General features: G+C 44.5%; 1 protein-coding gene across 5 annotated transcripts in view; it reads right to left on the bottom strand.

Annotated features, from left to right (window-relative positions):
- Positions 1 to 7337, bottom strand: part of LOC115254498 (uncharacterized) — a 95247-nt gene extending 87910 nt beyond the window's left edge. For 2 of the 5 annotated variants that reach the window (XM_062854284.1, XM_062854279.1), the window contains exon 1: positions 5792 to 7337. The gene's annotated coding sequence lies outside the window, so the exon portion shown is untranslated. Of the gene's footprint in view, positions 1 to 5673 lie in introns of all 5 variants that reach the window. The other 3 variants (XM_062854281.1, XM_062854285.1, XM_062854283.1) reach the window with 3 other exon arrangements.
- Between the last annotated feature and the right edge of the window lie 4784 nt (positions 7338 to 12121).

Below are 12121 nucleotides of genomic sequence, written 5' to 3' on the forward strand. Positions count from 1 at the left end.
CAAATTAACGGGGCGACGGTAATAAGTTCGAGCATGATAATTACTTGATACTTGATACTTGATGGGCTACAACTCGTAGCGGTGAGTCTACGCCGAATGAAGTATCCGCCTCCACTGGCCTCGGTCCTGGGCTAATCGCTTCCAGTCGTCCTGAACGTTTAGAGTCCTTAAGTCCTCCTCAACTGCAAAAAGCCAACGTGTGCGCGGCCTCCCACGAAGCCGACGACCCCTTCCTGATTCTCTGCTGAATATAATTTTAGCTTGTCGTTCCTCCGGCATACGAGCTACGTGTCCAGCCCACCGCAGCCTGCCGTGTTGTATTCGCTTCACTATATCCATCTCTTTATATACCTGGTACAATTCGTAGTTCATGCAACGCCGCCAGATGCCGTCCTCCAGTTTACCGCCGAGTATTGTTCGCAGCGCTTTACGTTCGAAGACTCCAAAGGCTCTCCGATCAACTTCTTTCAACGTCCACGTTTCATGACCGTATAAAGCGACCGGGAGAATCAGAGACTTGCACAACGCGAGTTTTGTCCAGAGCGTTAATGATTAATCATAAATTTAATCATGATTAATAATTAATGATTAAGATTAATCAAAAATCATTAATCATAATCACTAAAAAAATTTATTTAATCATCAATCATTAATCATAATCACTAAAAAAATTTATTTAATCATCAATCATTAATCTTAATCACACTGATTTCGCAATTTAATCATTAATCAGTAATCATAATCATAAGGATAAAGAATTAATCAATCATTACCAAAAATGATTCACCATATAAAAGATATGATCCAACTTAAATTGGTTCAAATGCTGTTCTAAGTGTGATTCTTTTTTCAAAAATCTCCCAGACAAAGATACTTTTACTTTTGAAACTTCAAAAATATTGTAAACAGCACAAAACCTTTTAACAAGGCGTAGTCACTCTACACAGTGTGCCTTGGGCACACCGGGCACACCAGTGGCACCGGTTGGCACAGATTCAATAAGGATGCTATAAAAAGACTACTTTTCGTTCATAGCAATCGTGGATTTTATTTGATCACTGTCAATTCAACGGAATGTTAAAACAATACCTTCAGTGGAACTTTTGTAAACTATGCCAACAAAATTCCAATTTAACAAATCCTTTTTGTTTCAGAATGATGCTAAATAGCTGCTGCGATGTTTAAAAGTATGAAAGTATGTGAATGTGGATGTGTTTTTTTTTTGCAAGAAGCAATAAATACATTTTTTTTTTCAATAAGTATTTATCAACAAATACCGGTAGCCTTAGAATCAAGCTTAGAATTTTAAACACCTATAATTAAGATCAGAATTTTCCTGCGAACTCTTAAGAACCTGTCCATTCTCAATTCTTTCTTTTTTCCACGGAACTCATATTTATGTAGCTATTTCTAATATCATTCAAGATGTATTCAAAATACCCTAACTTGTTCTTTCCTGTAGTTTCATCAAAAGCCTCTTCCAAAGCTTATAGGAGCGTATCTAAGATTCTTCCAAGAATTTCCTCCAGAAAACTGCAATATTTTCCCAGCGTCATCAAATTTAATGACAATTTTCCATCAAGCATAACCATCAAAATTCCTCCAGATTTTCCCTCTAATTTCACTGAAATGCTCCTCAAAACCAAGCACAAAACCGCCAAACATAACATCTCGGAACCATTCAAGAATTTCAGTTGGAGTGACATTCAGAAAATATGTTCGTTGACATTCTCGTTGAAAAACAGAAAACAAAGAAGTACTATAAATTCAATGGTTGCTAAGAAAATAATACCAGTGCGGCGTCGCTTTATTATAGCAGTCACCATAATACATTTTGGAGCCTCGGCGCCTTAGCACCTCGGCACACTAGGGCACACTACCCTCTTAAAAGGTACGAACGCCTCTTCCACGGCCCGATGGTCGATTCCGATGATGTCGATATCGTCCACGAAGCCCAGGAGCATATGCGACTTCGTGACAATGGTTCCGCTCCTGTGCACACCAGCTCTCCTTATCGCTCCTTCCAGTGTTATGTTGAACAGTAAGTTCGAAAGAGCATTGCCCTGCTTCAGCCCGTCAAAGGTTACGAACGATGACGAAATTTCATCCGCAACCCGTACACTTGATTTCGATCCGTCAAGCGTCGCACGAATCAGTCTAATCAGCTTCGCCGGAAATCCATGTTCGATCATAATCTGCCATAACTCGTTTCTCTTCACTGAATCGTACTTGAAATCAATACACAGATGATGGGTGTGCAAGTTGTACTCCCGAAATTTATTGAGAATCTGCCGCAGGGTGAACATCTGGTCCGTCGTTGATCGGCCCTCACGAAATCCTGCCTGATATTCGCCGACGAAGGACTCCTCAATCGGCCTCAGCCTGTGGAACAGAACTCCGGACAAAATTTTGTACGCTGAATTGAGGAGTGTTATTCCTCTGTAATTCGCGCACTTCAGTCGATGCCTTTTCTTGAAAAGAGGGCAAATGAGACTATCCAACCAACTAGCGGGCAGTTCTTCCTCCTCCCATATCTTCAATATAATACGGTGTAAGAGTTGATACAGCTGCTCACTACCGTGCTTGAGAAGCTCGGCCGGGAGTTCGTCCTTCCCAGCAGCCTTGTTGTTCTTCAGTCCCCTAATGGTTGTCTTGACCTCGTCTAGCGTTGGAGGTTCCACAACTTGTCCGTCGTCGTCGATTCGAATTCTGTCCGTCGCTCTTCCACTCCCACCGTTCAACAATACCTCGAAGTGTTCTCTCCACCTGGCAGCCACCATTGTCTTGTCTGTCAGCAAGTTTCCATTACGGTCGTTGCACATAACGGGAGAAGGCGCTGTTTTTCTCCGCACGCCATTGACAGTTTCATAAAATCTCCGCATATCATTCTGTTCCATACTCTCTTGCGCCTGAGCAATCACATTTCCTCTTTTTTTCTTTTTGCGGTGGATTCGTTTTTCGGCTACTCTGCTTCCCTGTATCGCTCCCTGCTCTGCCGGGTCCCCGACACCAGCATCCGGCTTCTGGCAACATTCTTCTCGTCCGTTACCCTCTGGCACTCCTTGTCGAACCACCCGTTTCTAGGTCGTCTTTGAGCAGTACCTATCACCTCCCGCGCTGCTGTACTCATCGCTCCGTGGATAGACTCCCACAGAGTGTTGAGATTATCGCTCTCGTTGATCTTACTTATCCGCTCGTCCAGCTTCTTGTGAAAGTATGCTACCGTACCGTCTGCCGAAAACCGCTGGATGTTGAAACGCATCGATCGCCGGTTCCTAGAGTCCGACACGGTTGATAACCGAGCTCGAGATAGTGATCTGAGTCGATGTTGGGACCTCGAAAAGTTCTAACATCAATTACGTCCGAGAAATGTCGGCCATCTACCAGCACATGGTCGATTTGGTTGCAAGTATCGCCGATTGGGTGTCTCCAGGTGTGCTTGCGGATATCCTTGTGTGTAAAGTAGGTGCTACTAATGGCCATCCCCCAGTTTGTTTTCTGCTCTTGCCTGCATCGGACGCAGCAGACTCGTTTCGGTGTACCTACCACTGTGTGGTGTTGGAAGATAGTTTTTTTTTGCCTTTTGTTGGGCAGTGCTTTTGTTCGCTGGTCGACCGTCGTCGGTGCAAATTAGCAATAAATTGTTGCTAGGATGGATGCTCCCTGTAACACACTACAATTTCAATTCCCAAGGGGGACGGTTCCGCCGTCGTGGGACGAAATCGCTGGATTTGTGAAGCAGCTTAAGTCGGATCCCATGCAGATGGAGGTGGTTTACAAGTTACCACAAACCAGAACCGTCTGCATCAAGTACGCTTCTGAGGAATCGATGGATCAATCATTGAAGGAGAATGCGGATTGTGTAAAATTTCACTACTCGAACGGCAAAGCAGTAGATGTGCATGTGTCCATTGCGGGAAATAATGTGACATATGTGCGGGTGTTTGATCTCCCGCCGGAGGTGCCTGACAAGGATCTGTCGACTGCTCTCAGTAATTACGGAAAAGTTGGTCGGATGGTTCGCGAACAGTTCCCAGCGGGATTAGGGCTTGACCATCTCCAAACCGGTGTACGAGGCGTGTATGTCGAAATGGAAGTCGATATTCCGGCTGCCTTGGAGATAGGAAAATGGAAAGCACGTATATTCCACGATGGTCTGAAGGACAAATGTTTTTTGTGCAACAAGGAGGGGCACCGAAAAGACTCGTGTCCAGAGAGGAAAACGAAGAAACGGAACAACAAAAAGAACCGGGATCCAATATCGTACGCCGGCATTGTGGCTTGTGGACCTGCAGCACTGCAAAGTGAAGCGGATTTAATTGAGGAGGAACCAGAAATAATCGAACTAGTTGAGGATGAAGCCTTGGAAGTGGATGAAATAGGCTGCCATGTAGAGCCGGTCTCGGTGGAGCAAACAGAAGAGGAACAAAAGAGGGAAAGGCGTGAAAGAGCAATAGCGGACTTAACCAAGTTTGCCCATAGAGTCCAGGAGGTTATGACTAAACAACAGGCAAGCGAGCGAAGGGCGCAGTTCGCTGCATCGGGATCAACGGAGATGCTGCGTCCGAAGAAAACAGCTAGGAAGACTTCGAAGTAATTTTTTTAAGTAAATTAAACACAACAAGTGTAATTGAGTATTTCGGCTCCGTAAAGTGCACTGCACGCATGAGCCTATTAAATAAACGAAATGGAAAAAAAATGGCCATCCCCATGATATGATGATATGATAGTAAAAAATCGGAAGATGTTATGTTAAGATGATGTTAAATATAATTTTTTTTCAATTTTGACAGAGCTCCGTCAAAAGCTGCTTAGAATAGCTACTTGAAAATTAAGCTGCTTATAATGCTGTACAATAACCTGAAACAGGCTGTTTAATTCAGGGGGAGCGACACTAGTTTTGCCAAGTTAAAAAAAAAGCTGAAAAAAGCCCAAAAAAGTCGCTAAAATCCGAAAAAGTTTTGCGGGTTTCCCGTTTGTTTTTTCGACTTTTTTCGGCTTTTTGAAGTTTTTAGGCTTGGCAAAACTAGTGTCGCTCCCCCCGGTTTAATTTATTACTATTTTATTCGATTTCTGATTTCAAGAATACAACTACAAATTGTCTATTATTTGATTATGTTTATAAAACGTAATCAAATTATCGGCTTTACGTAGAGTAGCAGGATTTTGAAGATAATTATAGAAAAGTTGATACCTCTTCCACATTTTCCAAACAAAAGCGATTCATACGGTAATTAAATCAGTTTTTTTTCATTATTCAAAAGTGCATTTCATTTGAAAAATCAAGCTTTTATTAAGGTGTGCTTTCCACCCTAGCCTTCTTTATGCCCCAGTCTGCTGAAACTGTTCAGTTCTATAATAAGTTTATGATCGGTTTCATAGCCAGCATCTCGACTGTACTGCTATGTCCCGAACTGCGGACAGCCCGGACAGCAAGTGATCACACAAATGTAATGATTGATGTTTCATAAACCTGACCAAAAAAATATTGCCGTACATCAGTCTTCAAATGGTTCGCTGGTGAACTGGTTGAACAAAACGATAAAGAAAGCTCGTTTTCACATTCATTATCACACTTACACTCGCTCGCATATACTCGGTGGTGCACGGTACGCGCACTCGCGCTGAGCTTGAAGCGCACCACCGTGCACCTCGCAAGTCTCGTTTACTGACCTATAAATGATAATATTTTTCCAGCTTTTCACTCGCCGTTCGTTTTCATTCGACGGCTGCTGTGCGTCGAGATCAACGACGTCGAGACGAGGATGATGATGATGGTGATGATGCGTACCTGTTCCCGTGTTGTTGAGTTGCTGCTGCTGCAGTGCTTTTTACAGCTTTTGAAGAAGCCAAAGACCCGGGATCCACTGGAAGAGCAGGTTTTTTTTTACTTCCACACGCAATCTCGTTCGTTTCGCTTCTTATTTCTGGTTTCCGTTTTCTTCGGTTTTGCTTAACTTGTCCTAAGTGCGTTTTGTTGTGTTTGTTGTTGTGCCTGTTTCTTTTTCTTCAATCCAATCTCGGAATTCCTTTGCTTTGGTTAGTTTCACTTTTACTTCAAGATCACCTCTGCTTCTTCTCTGTCTTCGCGCGGTCGTTGCGGTCACAGTCGTCGGTGTTTCGATCGTCCCTCGATCGTTCTCGCGTAACTTCCCTTCAGTGTGTTTCTTTCACTTTCGGTCGCAACAACAACTCACTCATTCACTGCATATACTTTGGTCGCTGACTTCGCACCACAAACACCTCCTCATTTGCATAGAGCATAATTTCTGCGATCATCTAGGTAAAGGGGAACCCCCTGGGGTCCAATTTGAATATCACTTCACTGGCACTGGGGCGGGCGAAGGGCGAAGCTCTTTCACTCTCACTCTCACATTCACATTCATAAATCACCTTTGGAGCAGGCCAACTTCTTCGATTGCTAATTCTTCCGATTGCATAAAATTTTCACAAATTTTCCAGTTAACACTTAATTAATTTCCGTCTCAACCTGACACGTATGCGTCGCGGCTTACGTCTCGCGTGCCGCTCCTTGGCGGTCTCGTTGCGCTCATCTTTCTCTTTTTCAAGTGAAATTATTTTCTTCTTGACGACTTTTTGAACGATTCGATTGATCACACTCACGTTGTGTGAGTGTAAATTTACAGGAATTTACTGTTCCCCCATTGCACACCACGACGCTGGTGGCAGGCGACCAAATTGGGCTGAAGAGAAATGCCCGCGCGGGGGTCTCTCCTCCTCGACCACCACCCCCTTCGTCTTCTTCTCTCGGCTTCACGCGAAAGCTCTTCACTCACATACACACCTGAGTAATGTAAAGAAAAAAAACTCACGATCGCGCGACTTGCTTCGCTGGAACAAGTAGAGAGCGTTGAAGTGAGAAAAATACCAAGCAAAAAACCGACCAGCAGCAGAGCCGGGTAGATAGATCCGATTTCTCCGGGTGGTAAAAGCAAACTGACTCAACCGGAGCCCAAAGAAGGAGGAAAAGCCAACAACATATCGCAGCGCCACAGTCGCCAAGACGGACGACCTCGACTCAACGCGCGGCGCGGTTCGGTCCGGCACGAAGACGTTGATCCTCCTATCCTTCGCGGGGTCTACGCTATGCGCTGAGCGTACCACGTAATATGAGTGATGCAGTGCCGATCGACGTCGTCGTTGCCGTCGTCGCCGAGTCGAAGTCTTGCTGCATAGCAGCAGCAGCCCGTAACCAAAACGGAAAGGTGGATATGCTTTCTTCTTCTGTAAATGGTCTTTTCTTGCGATCACGCGGGCCCGGGTTCGGGAGACTGTTGTTGATGGTCCCCAGCGAACGGTATGGTTGGAGTGATCGCAAGTTATGCGGTCAAAATTGTGAGATTTAAATTTGGAGGCGATCATTCTGGGAAACATGGAATTGAGGCTGGTACATGAAGGATGATTATTGATCGTTTCTATCCAAAGTATTCATCTTTCAATTCGGCAACCCACACCCCACTATAACAAATATTAGAATTACAGGTCGCACTCGATTATCCGAAAAAAAAAATGGCTCGATTATCCGGGGACCAAATAATTTTTCGTGTTGTTTGCACATTTCAAGATGGTAATATGTCAAAAAATGTAGCAAATGTCAAATACAACACCCATGAAACATATTCAGCCTATTTGAGAGGTATTTTTATTATGCAGATTTTTCGGCTAAATTTTCATTCTCAATAAATATGGTTATAATCTTGCCAGCCGTTGAGTTGAGAGACTATAACATCATACAAGTTTGCTTCTATGTTTATCGAACAATCAAAAGAATGATAAATCTTAAAAATAAATTATAGAAAGTTTGGCACGATTATCCGGTAATTTTTTTTTCGGAGTTACCCGGATAAACGGGTCCGACCTGTATATTAATCTGTTGTACGTATTAAAGTTTGATTGAGGACTTCGTAGTGCTATAAGTCCATGCATACTCCAGAATCGAGCGTACAAGCTCTATCTTTATCGGCTGTGGGTGGCTCGTGTAGTTGCCGGATTAGAATAGCACGGCACGGACCCTCTGTTGCGGGGGTAAAAGTCCACCCAACGGGGAATCCTAATGCAAGGTGTCAGGCGACCCGTGTTGAGGGATGAATGGTTGAGTGGGTTTAAAACATGCTCAATCCTTGTACGGAGCTTCGTAACGTGGGTACATAACCTTTTTGTGTTGCGTTTCGGAGTCACATCTACCAAACTGAATTCTGATGGCATCCAACTTGTTAAGCTTGGCAAAGGCTTCAGCTTGAGCTTGATTGACCGCCCGTGGATGCTATTCCAGTATCGCTCACACAAGGAACCAATGTGATATCTACCGGGGACTAGCAGGCATCTTCAGGGTCTAAGTGTTGGTGATCTTCTATTTTTAGGCGAAAATGGCGCCTGCCACGTCAGGTTGCAAGTCAATGTGGGGAAGGGGAAGGAAGTGATGATTGCAATCGTTTGTATCCACAGTAGAACGAATATACCTCTGCGTCTGCAGAAATTCATGCGTATGTCGAAGTGTTGGTGAGATATGGTTGCTAGCAGTCCTGCAAAATATCAGTGACAGTGCCTGTTTTTCAGCCGAAAATGAATGACTGCGGCGGTCGTTTTCAGTTCCTCGATGTGAGAACTGACTGAGTCCGAGAGCAACCCAACTAGGTCAATTCCCAATCATCCACACACTACTCATGCTGACAGGCCATTCGTCTCAAGCGGTGGCTTGTGAGAGTGAGTGCCCTATACGTTACCACGGGCAGTGTGTAAAAAATTCGAAGGTTGAAAGTGAAGATTGACATTCTCATATTTTCATTCGAGTTTGGCCACGTTTATTGTCAGCTGAATGCCTCTCTTTTTTCATTAAATTTTCTGTCACGAATATTTTTTCGCACGTCGTAAAATGTCCAATTTCTGTTAACAGACACACAATACGACTTAATGGACAAATAGAGCTGTTAATTAGTATTCTAATTAACTACTATTCACAAGTTTCGAGGTGATTGGAAGAATAATCGGCAGTTACGGTCTAGTTATATTTCTCAGTGAAAATTGTCAGTGACAGAAAAATGAATGAATAAGTGAGAAAATTCATTCACCAAAATGAATTTTATTTTGATCCCTCAGTTGAAAATTTTCGATACTTTGGTATATGTTTGCGCGCACATAGAGCGACGACGGTTTAATCAACCACGGTATAAATCACTTAGGGCCGCGCGGTGATATTGTCACGATCGAAACACTATTTACTTTCGCGGTCAGTGAACTATAAACACTTTATTTTACGTAAAGTACAAGACGTGTTTATTACGGGTGAAGTGATCGCGGCGGAGGTTTATTTTCAACTGACTATTCTACTGCCTCTGCTAGGTAGAGGCAGCTAGATTGCGATACACGATCGGGAGGCGATCGGTATCAAAAAGCCTATTCAATATTGCGTACGGGACAAACATGTGTGGACGTGAGTGACCACACACTAGGGTGGCCCATGCAACATAAATTGATTATTCTAATTTTGGTCTGGCGCAATCATACGCCGGCCGCCTTGAAAGCAGCGGATTTCAACTAATTTGATAACCTAATTCATGATGTTCTCATCCTAACATGGGATCTACTTCAAATTATTCATAATAATCACTCTCTTCTTCTCTCGGTGCTTCTGCTCCGCGGGGAAGGTCCGCGGACCTCGACGGGATGGTTTCTGGGTGGTCGACTGTCGGCGACGAGGACCGGCTTTCTCCGGCTCGCTCTCGCTGCTGGTCTTCTTGAATAGCCGTACTCGGACGGCTCGGAGGCGGTACCATGCCATGTGCTTCGGATTCTTCGTGGTGGATGTTCGACGGAATCGGCTGCTTGCTCTTCGGGGAATACTGCGATTTGGTTTCTGACGATGAACTGTACGGCGGTGTGCCGGTGGGGGATTCTTCGGTGGACTTGACGATGCGGTCGGTGATCCGAGCGAGATGAGCATCGATCGCTAAGAGGATTCTTCGGGGTGTCTTGGAGCGTACTGCGGTCGTACTTCGGTTGTCCTGTGGTTGTCCAGCGGTTGTCCTGCGGATGTCCTGCGGTCGTCCTCGACGACGAGGGAGGGGGTCAACGTTGCTGCAAATGAGAGGGTGCTTTTTCACTTGGATTTATGTACAATACAACAACTTGCCTGGAGCGGAGGCCTCCGTGGCCTCCGCGGCCGCTACCAGCGGCGGTGGGGATGTCCAATCGGATGAAAACGTGGTGCGATACAGACCAAATCCAGGTGTCAAGTCTGAACCAAACGGTCGCGGCGAGCTCTTGCCGCATCTCGGGCTGATCCGGCAACTATGACGACGGTCGATGAGTTGGCCAAACTCTAACTGACGCTACAGCATGCTAAACCAGCGGTAGTGGTCAGGTTGTACCTCGACGAGATGGAAGTGATTAGATTCGCAAAGTAACAAATCCAATGGACTCGGAACAAACGGCTCGGAAAAGAGCTTCGATTCAACCAACAGGACATCACAGGACTTCTGGACTGGACTGGACGTTTACAACTACCTTCACCAACAGACGATTATACCTCGAATCGGTGGACTTATGGACAGGGTCTTGGACGGAAGATCGGTTGGCTCCAAACAATACGTTGTCCCGGAGACCCGGGACGGGTAGAACGACGGCTATGGGGTATGAACATTTCTTAAGTTTTTTGAAATATTGATAAAATACATAACTTACTGGGATGCGGAGGCCGCACGGACCTCCGCGGGTGCCGAAGCACCACCGGTGGAGGCGAATTATGCCTCATCGCTGGTAGATGTTGCGTTATCCCTGATTGGAAGGACGCAAATCTTCGAAATCGCTCGTCGGAAAACCCCATTTGCTGTGCGCACGTCTACCACACGGATGTTATCGTCGGAGCCTCTGAATACTTCGGTAACGCGGCCGAGATTCCACTTCAACGGCGGAAGCCGCTCGTCCATCAGCAGAACCATGGTTCCAACGGCGATGTTATCCCGCTGGCGGGTCCACTTGGTCCGGTTATGCAAATCGGAGAGGTAAAGCGTGCTCCACTTCTTCCAGAGCAGCTGGCCGTAGTCCTGCGCCCTTTGCCAGACGGAGAGACGGTTAGCTGGAACATTCTCCATATCGGGTTCAGCAATCGCCGTCAGTGGACGTTGAACCAGGAAGTGTCCTGGCGTAAGCGCTTCGAAGTCTCCAGGATCGTTTTCCAGAAGGTATTCCTAGAAAAACCCTGGAAGAATTTCTGAAGCAATCCCTAATTTATGATGGTGTTCCTTGACTAATTCCTGGTGTAATTCCTGGAGGAATCCCTGAAAAATTCTTGAAGGTATTCCTGGAGAATATTCTTGAAGAATTTCTGAAGAAATCCCTAAGGGATTTCCTGGAAGAATCCTTTGAGAAACTTCTGCAGGATTTCCTGGAGGAATCTTCAAAGAATTTCCTGAAGAGATTCCATGGAGAAATCTCTGGAGGAATCCCTTAAGCAATTCCTGATGAAATCTCATGAGAAATTCTCGGAGAAATACCTAGAGGAATTGTTTACATAATTTCTGCAAGATGTCCAGGAGCAATTCCTAGAGAAATTTCTAGGGGAATTCATGTAGAAATTCCTGGGGTAATTCCTAGATAAGTTCCTGGAGCAATTCCTAGAAAAATTCCTGGAGGTATTCTTTTGGGAATTTCTGGAGGAATCTCTAGAAGAATTTTTGGAAGAATTACTGGATGAATTTCTAGAGGAATTCTGGGAAATTTCTAGTTTTATTCTATTATTCTTCTATTTCTGAAAAAAATCCCTTGAGAAAACCCCGAAGGAATTTCTAGCGGAATTTCTGGAGGAATTCTTGGATAAATCCTCGAAGGAATTCCTGAAGAAATCCTTGGAGGAATCCTAGAAGCAGTTTGTAAAGAAATTCCTGGGGGAATCCCTGAAAAAATGCTGATGGTATTTGTTCGGATGGATACATCCCAAATTCTTGGAGCAACTTTTTGTAGTAGCAGCTCAAACTGTAACAATTATATTTCAATGATTTCAAATACATACTGATCTTAACATCAAACAAATACTTACAATAAATGGTTTATCGTTCCCTCCTACACACTATACTGCAATTTCAAACCGCTATTAATTCAATAT

Source organism: Aedes albopictus, chromosome 2 (genome assembly GCF_035046485.1).
Source record: "Aedes albopictus strain Foshan chromosome 2, AalbF5, whole genome shotgun sequence".
Taxonomy (NCBI): Eukaryota; Metazoa; Arthropoda; class Insecta; order Diptera; family Culicidae; genus Aedes; species Aedes albopictus.